Source organism: Trichosurus vulpecula, chromosome 6 (assembly GCF_011100635.1).
Source record: "Trichosurus vulpecula isolate mTriVul1 chromosome 6, mTriVul1.pri, whole genome shotgun sequence".
Lineage (NCBI taxonomy): Eukaryota > Metazoa > Chordata > Mammalia > Diprotodontia > Phalangeridae > Trichosurus > Trichosurus vulpecula.
Genome location: NC_050578.1, coordinates 122,980,833 through 122,990,018, shown reverse-complemented (window position 1 = coordinate 122,990,018; position 9,186 = coordinate 122,980,833). Strand labels below are relative to the sequence as shown.

At 36.9% G+C, this 9,186-nt stretch overlaps 1 pseudogene; it reads left to right on the top strand.

Annotated features, from left to right (window-relative positions):
- Positions 1-7,556: 7,556 nt before the first annotated feature.
- Positions 7,557-8,781, top strand: LOC118854734 (annotated as a pseudogene).
- The last annotated feature ends 405 nt before the right edge of the window (positions 8,782-9,186 follow it).

The window sequence follows — 9,186 nt, the reverse complement described above, 5'->3', positions numbered from 1 at the left end:
TCAGAATTACCTATCCGTACAAGAGTCAAAGCCCATGGCACATGTAAGAGACACCTAGTGTCAATGTTCAAAGTCTTTGTTTAAACAGAGAGAGAAAACTCAACTGAACATTTCCTAGAACTCTTGGATTTATAGTGGCCTACATATTGTCTGGAAATTGCTTGAGTCTGGGAGAAACTTTGAAAGCATAAATGAACAGTCAATGAAGTATTATGTATTATTAATTGTTTTTATTGGTTTTATGTCAAGAGTAAAGTATTGTATATAGCTAGGCATATTTTATCTCTTCTTATTGTGCCAGTGTCCTAAGGCCAAGGGTTGATTTAAAACATAGCAAATATGCCCAAGATGCAAAGTTGACACAGATGCCCAGAGAGAGATGAGATTAAGGGGCAGAGAGGCACTCAATCTGTGGGAATTACAGAGAACTAGGGCATTTCCCTAATGCTTCTCCTCAATATTAAAGTGTCTTATAAACCAAGATGATCATGGGATTGGCCCAGCACCTGATCCTGCCTACAGACTAGTTTAAGGTTAGTGGCTAGCACAGCCATCTGATAGTTGCATTGATTTCAGTTTAAAAATCCCTTGCCTCATTTATATGTCCCCCCTCTTCCATTGTGGTTCATCTTACTTTGGGTACAGTAGGTGTCTATCCATTGACCACTTCTGTTGTAGCTCCAATACTCAAATTCCTTCCCCTCTCACAGTCTATTATTTTGCTATGTCATAGATTATTTTGTAAATCGTTGTGATTGGCATAGCTGTGTATTGTTTCTACGATTTTAAAAATCCCAGATCTTTGAAATATCAAAATAAAAAGTCTGTACATTTTAGTGTCTTTAATGATGAGAAAATTCAGGGATGGCACTTTACACTGTACTATATAATCAAAAATTTAAAAATACTAGCTCATGTTAAATTAACATTTTAAGGTTTACGAAGATTGCATGAGATGACATGGGTAATTAGGAGAATTAGATTTAGAATTCACTGCTATCTGATTGCTCTCCTTTTGCCTACCTCTTTGTCCATTTCTTTTCTGCTTAAGTCACAGAACATCAAAATAAAGGTATTCTTTTTCATAGGATTGGCAAGAGATCATTTCCTTCCTTCATATTATTATTGTTACCATCATCAGTGCTCTGTCACTAGATGCTGTATGACAGTAGTGGGAAACTATCCTCATCACATTGTTATGTATTATAGTGATGCCTTTTATTCTTTGTGCATTATGTATTCTCATCACTTTCATTTAGTTTTCCAGACCTACAACTATATGTGACATTCAAAGAAGATCAGTAATGATGAGTACACAACAGTGGAAAGACCCAGGGGTATGGAAGCTAAGAAATTGGAAAACATGTCAAAATTCTCCTAAGGTGGCACAGGTCTGTGACTATCTTGGTGACAGCATTCAAGCACTGAATGGCATTTTACTGTAAAACAAACAAACAAAAATACTAATTTAAACAAACCAAATGTCACTGTCAAGTGCCCAATAAGGGTGCGCATACCATTTAATCATTAAGAAATTTACAGAGGATTTAAATAAAATTGCAATAATACATTTCCTTCTCTTATATTTTGAGATGAATATCAAGCAAAAAAAAAGTTTTCCTTGATCCCTATAACTTTCCTCTTCTCCTCCTCCTTCCTCTTCCTCCTCCTCCTCCTCCTCATTCTCCTCCTCCTCCTTCCTCCTCCTCCTCCTCCTCATTCTCCTCCTCCTTCCTCCTCCTCCTCCTCATTCTCCTCCTCCTCCTCCTCCTTCTCCTCATCCTCCTCCTTCTCTCCCCCTCCTCCTCCCTCTTTCCCCCTCCTCCCTTCAGTTGTGAAATAGGAACTGCTTAACCAATAGAGACTTGTCTGAAAGGCATGAGTTTCTTTCCCTTGTCATTAAATACGGATGATTAAATGATAAGAACAGACTGATAGATGATATATTACTAGTTATCGTTTGATTACAGAAGTTGTCCAACTTACCAATTCTTTATCTTCAGCCATATTTTTCTTTCTATTCATTGCTCTCTTGCTTCTTCGAGTCTTTGGAGAGAGACGGCCAATTTAAGTCAGCCTTTGAGAACTTGCCTTGTCCTTCTGACCATTAAATAAATAATGCATACACTTCTAACCTGGAATATGAAAGTAAAGAAAATCATTAATATAAATAAGACCACTCAATCACTTATGAGACTTTGAAATAGGCTTGCTGAATTTTCTGTTTGTTTTTGTATTCATTTTGTTTTCTCCTAGTTGGAGAAGGGTGGGAGGGAGTACTCTAGGTGCTACAGTCCATTTAAAAAAAAGAAAAAGAAAAGAAATGTCCTTGTCCTCTAGTAACTTACAATCTAAAAGATGCGCAATTTAGGTGTAAATATAAGAAGTAGCATATGACAAGGCCAAAGTAAGAAGCCACTTAAAGTAGGAAAGAAATATGAAAAGGGGAAACACTTTTAAATGAAGAGAATCAGAAAAAGGTCTCTTAAAGAAGGTGAACCTTGATTGTGGGAGCCTAGAAGGCAGAAGAAAAAAGATTTCAATAAAATGGATAGGATATATTCTATGCATGAGAAATGTAAGCTTGGTTCAAAGCTTAATACATGTGGCACCTCTAATATGAAACCTAGATGGACTTTTCCAGTTACTTGTGCCCTTCCTTGGGGCTTAAAAATTACATTGAATTGACTTTTTATACACTTTGAATTGACTTTTCTATACGGGTTGACTTTAACCCCTTTCTTCACTACCATGTTGCTGTTTGCTTTTTTATTTCTTTTATTTTTTTAAAAATTAACAACTTATTTTTCTCCCTCATTAAAAACAAAACATAAAAGCAATTATTTTTATTACAAATAAAATAATTATGTTACAAATCATCGTATATATTTGTAACAAAACAAATTTCTACTTTGGTTATGTCTGAAAATCTTTGTCTTATTTTAATATCTTGAGTACATCACTTTTTTCTTAAGAGGTGGGCAGCATGCTTTATCATTGATCCTCTGGTGTTGTGGTTGGTCGATGCATCAATCTGATTTCTCATGTCTTTGAAAGAGGTTTATCTTTCCAGCATTGTTTTCCTTGTATAAATTGTTCTCCTGCTTCTTTTCATTTCTTCAGCATCATTTTGCAAAAATCTGCTTTTTCATTTCTTACATAGTAATGATGGATGGGTGGGGTGTTCATGAGGACTAGGACCTCTGGTGTGAAGGCTTGTTGGGCCCCTTATAGGTGTTCATCCTACTTTGGTGGTTATGTCATTGGTCCTCTTCAAAAACAAAGGGCAAACAGCAACAAAACAACAACAAAAAAAAACTCAGTAATAATATTCTATTCCATTTGTATTCCACAAATTTATATCCATTCCTTAATCGATGGCCACTTATACAGTTTCTATTTCTTTCCCACTATTACAAGAAGTGCTAGAAATAGTTTTGTACAAATTAGTCTATCTTCCTCTTTCTTTTATCTCACAAGAGGTATAGTACTAATAGATGTGTCAGTAGGTCAAAGGGTATGGGTCACTTTCCATTTGCTTTCTGTTATGGCTGGACCAGAGGTTCCTAAACTTATTTGGCCTACTACCTCCTTTACAAAAATTTTTTCTCAACCCCACCCCCCGCCTCCAGAAATCTACTTTCTTTAACCCTTTAATTTTTTTGGAAATTTGCATGATTTAAAAATATTTTTAAATGCAATATCTTAAATTTAATAATTTATTATAAATTTGTGGGTTTTTTCCTGCATTTAAATGTTTGATAATGCAATATTGGATCGTGTAACCATATAGTATTGTACTATAAACAAGTCATTAACTGTGCATATTCCTGCTGATGCATGCTGGACTCCCCAACAGTGCACAACAGAACATGCTGTCCTGTCAACATTTGCCTGTTAAGATCTGTTGGCAGACTTGACCATTGATGGGTTAGAACTAATATTTTGTGTACGTATTTGGAAAATAATGTAATCACTATGACTTTAACTCTGTTACACAATAGATGAAACATGTATGAATGTTTTTTTTAAACTTTCTTTTCTTCTTTTCTTATGCTTCCACCTCCCCCTTATTTGTATTCAATGCCATTCTAATTGCACTTAAGGCTCCAACACTCTCCACCCCTGGATTGTTCCAGTGCCCACCAAGGAGCTAGTTATCATCCACTTTGGGAATCTATGCTGGAACATTTCACAGACATGAGGCCTACCTAAATAGTATTCCTACCTGAATATTAGTAAACTTGGTATTTTCCTATGACCAACAAGGAATGACCAGCGATTTTTACTCCGGGCAATAATATGCTCAGAGACAGACTGTGTATTGCAAGCTATGTTTAGGATAAGTTGGAGACTGGGAGAAAATAGGTAGATTTGGATTTTGCCCTCCTAATTTAAGGAAGAACATGCTACATTATTTCTCACCATTTTCTCCCCAAAGGGGAAAAATGAGAAGAAAGTTTGATAGTTGAATAACCTCAGTTGCTCCTTCATTTCTGCTACTTTTTGTCTGGGGAATGTCATGTAAGGCACTTCACTTTCTGGGCCTCAGAATCCTCATTTGTGAAATGAAAGGTTAGTTTAGTTGGTACCTGCTAGAATTTAAATTTATGATCCTGTTCATTGGCAATTTTCCCCCAGGTATCTTGAAAGCTGTATCTAATGAGTATGATCTGGGAGTGAGGTTGATTTGCTCATGAGAGTATTTTGCAGCACAGAGATCAATTTAAAAAGCTGAGAGAAAATATAACAAGATCTCTATTGCTCTCCTATTGCACACCGACCTCTGTGGCTTTCTCAAGCACCTGTATGGCTGTAGATTTTGAGGCAGTGAAATGTGCTAAGATGGAGTGCTGGAGGATGTGAAGTGAGGTGAGCCCTGGGTTCAAATCCCACTTTGAGCACTTATTAGCCATTTGACTATTGCCAAGTCACTGAACCTTCTCTGAAGCTCAGTTACTTTAATTGTAAAATTGAAATAATAACTGTAGTGCTTGCCCCCAAGGATTGTTATGAGAATCATGAAAGGAGGCATGCGAAGTGCTTGGCATATCTTCATGTGCTTTTTCTAGGGGAATCCTTCTTTTGTGACTCCTGTGTACTTTTGTACTTAAATGCAAATCACTTCGAGGATTTCTCCTTCTATTTTTAAAGGTGAGTGAATGATAAAATGAAGCTTATGGTTTTGAAAAAAATTATACAACTGAGATATGTTTATGTCTTTATACAAATTCATCTAAAATAGTCCTTGGAGTTAGGAATACTATTTAGGTAGGCCTCCTGTCTATTTCTATTCAATTCAAGATATACCTATTATGTAGCTACTGTGTGTGAAGCAGTCACTGTACTAGACACCAAGGATGCAGAAACAAAAAAGAAAAGGATCCCTGACTTTAAAAGCCTTACATTCTACCAAAAGTAAAAATTGCATATGAAGGTAAGTAAATGGAAATATATTTACAAAGAAATTTCAGAGGGAAAGAAGTCAGGACAACTGGATTCATTAGGAAAGGATTTCGGATTAGAAAAGGCAGGCACCAGAAAGGTGATTCTGCCCAACCACCTCATTTTATAGATAAATAAATTCAGATTTGATTAGGCTAAGCAATTTTCCCAAGGTTATAGAGCTAGTAATTTTCAGTGGGGAGACTTAGACCAAAGGTCCTTTATCTTTCCAGTCAGTATTTTATCTCTTGTACTATCCTATCAGTAGTGGCATTGGACCTGTGACTTTAAGGAAAAGAGGGATTTGAAGCAGGGAAGGTGGAGAGGGAAATCATTCCAGAAATGGAGCCATGTATGAAAAAGCACAAAGTCTCTACTCTGAGACATTTTACTTAAGATGTGGAAAATGGTCAACTATTATCCATTCCCCCATGACTGTTGGATATGTAGTGTCTACACAGTAATTTTGATGCCACAGCAGGACCATTTTCTCGGATTGGGCAGAGAAAAAACCAAAGGAATTACTGAACTGACTTATTCAACCACACTAGGCTTCCTGTGCAAAAATGACCCTGGACTTTCACAAAGGCAATTTATCCATCTGCATCTAGAAGCTAACAGACTCAGATAAGCCTTAAACATCAGGAAAAAAATGTACTCATAAAAGCATACAGAGAAGAAAAAGTAAGCTGGCTTTCTCTCACACATTATCCAGCCTCATTTTAGGAGAAATGTATGAGGTTATCTAAATGAGTTTAGGCCGAATGCTGCTACTAACCGGTAAGAAGAAGAACTTTACTAAGCAGTTGTCTTGTTCCGTAAAAGAAAATAGCCATTTCAAACCAATATCCTCCTGCTGAATTCTTTCTCCTGTCTTTGGAATGAAATAAGGTACTTTGCTTTATTTATTTAGTTTTTAGCTAAGAATAAATGATTCCAAATCCTCTATGAACAATTCTGGCCATCACAAATAATCAGGTGATATGGCCGTAACATAATAAAGAATACTTCTAAGAAGGGAATTATTTTTTTCAAGTAGATCTGGAGTTTCCAGGTGGGTGGAAAACATACCTGGACTCTCAGTTCTACATACCAGAAGGGAATTCTGTCAAATGGATGTCAGTTTTTGGACATTATTAGCCAAAAATGTCACTTCGTCAATCTTTGAAGATGAGCTGCTTTGGCAAGTTTACATGCAATAAAAGGGTAAACAAGAATAACATTTTCTCTCACTAGATATTTTTTAAAAGAAGTTCATGCCATACAGAGTTGCTCTAAATTATTCTATCTGTATTATTATTCTATTCTGTTACTTCACTTCAAATTCACAGTTGATTTCCAACTTTGTGGCAATATTCAAAGTTCACCTTCTCAATCTTCTCACTGAATGGAAATTAACAAAATAATGAAGTTAAAATATAATGATTTTTTCTTAAATGCTATTTTTAGTAGAAGTTGAGAAAGCGCCTTATTTTTACAAAAGATATTCATATTCATAAAAACTTATTAAATGTTGTACCATCTTCTAGTAATTCCATCATTCAACTCTAAAACTTTGTAGCACAAACATGGATATAGAAAGGATGTAATTCTATATAGGACTTGTTTTTAGCGAGAATAGTTATAATGATGAACTCCAAGTAATTCTAATTCTTCATTGAACTTACCAGGAGTAGACCAAAGAAAATAAGCATTAATGAATTTCCTACACATTTAAAGCTCATAAGATTTCAAGACTGTTCAGTGTAGTAAGAGACACATTTAAATGATGGCTATTTTTTGCACATAACGTGCGAAGTGAGAAATTAGAGGAATTATTAGAGTAATGTAAGCCCCCTCCCACTTTGGACTTATCATGTTGACCTTATTGGTAAGGGTGTTTCAAGTGCACCCCACCTCAATTGTTTTCTTTGCTCATCACTTTAAAGATACAGCTGACGTCTTATTTATCCCATGAAGGCAACCAGCATCTAATACATTAACCATGTGTGATTGGGAAAGCACTAAATTTGGATTTGGGAGACCTAAATTATAAGTCTAATGTCATCACTTGATAATTTTGTAATGCTGTCACTCACTTTATCTTACCAACTCAATTTTTTATCTTTAATATGGGGAAAGCAATCCCTCATATGCACACAACTTCACACTCTGGCAGCAGAGCAAGGAGGGAGAGGGAGTCTACAAGAGCAGGGCCCAGGGCAGGAGGAGCCCCAAGAAAAGTTACCAAGAACAAGCCAGGTTCCACAGCCCAGAATGGCTTCAAGAATTTTTATGAGGTTGAGAAGATCTTCGACAAAAGGAAGACTAAGAAAGGGAAATGGGAATATCTATTAGATGGAAAGCTTATGACAGCAATGAGGACATGGAGAAGCCCAAGAATCATTTGTTGTACTGCTAGAAGTTTATCAATGAGTTTAGTAGACTGCATGTGGCAAGAGAGGGGAGGATTAAATCTGGGAAGCAGACCAACACCTCCAAATTCCTAAGAGAAAGCTGAGAAACTCCTATGGAGAAACTGTCTCATAGACTCAAGTCAGGGAAGAGCAAAGGGAGTTCCCACACAAGCAGATAGAGCAAGAAAAAAGGGCTATCCCACAAAGCAAATGTCAAGGGGTAGGACAGGGATGCCAAGACTATTTCTTATTGAATAGTGGCTTGCAAATCATTCCATTAAAAGAGGCCCCCTGTGGGATACTGAATGGAGATGCCAGTCATAGGAAGGATGCAGGAAGCTTTGGGGATGACTTCCATTGGCCCCACTTGGATTTAAATGAGCATGAGGGGGAGCTCGATGTGGTCAATGCATGTGAAGTTAGCTAGGACTCAGTGGTTGTTAATGGAATCAGGTCATATAGACTTGGTCATGGACCCACAATGGTTACAAACAGATATGTACATGTGGAGGCCAAGCCATTGAAGCACACATCTGGTCACCAACTAAGGTATATGATGAAAAAGAAATTCCTGATTGCATTTCAAGGGACCCAAAGCCATATTCCACTCTGACCAATGGAGGTCCACACCTGCATGGCCCTGTGAAGAGAAAACCTGAAGAGGGGCAAAGTTTATGTCTTTGATGAGAGGCTCAGGTATAGCACCTGTCAAAATGAGAGCAACCATCATTTTCACGATATTATGCTGTGTGAGGAAAAGGGATTCATGCATATTCTGCAGTACAGCCAGACTTCTGACAATGATGCACTGACACCTGGCATTATGAAGGAAATATGATGGAAAGTGTTGGAGGTGTTCTGTAGTGGCTTAGATTCTTACCACTTACTTGGCACCACCAGAAGAAATGAGAGTACCAGGATTGCAGAAGCCATACGGTGACCCACACCAACCTAGGGCTCAGGGGGCACCTGAACATTATATTCAGGTGATAGTTTAAAGGGATACAAAGTGACACATTGCCATAGCAGGAGGCTTGGTAGTTGTTTTTTTTTTTTTTTCCCATACAAATCTCAGTCCATTCCCAGACTGAACTGCTCATTTGTATATCTATTCCTGTCCCCTGCTCATTCCCTTAAAATTCTTCTTTTCAGATGAAAAAATAAAATAAAATGGGGAAAATGGTGCTTGCAGTGCATATTTTAGGGTTGTTGTGAAGAAAGTCCTTTATAAACCTTAACATATTATGGAAATTTTTTTATTTCTTTTACTTATTTTTGTCTGTACAGTATTTTGGCTTCCCTGGCACCTACAAGCTATTTAAGTCTAGAAAAAAAGTCTACAGCT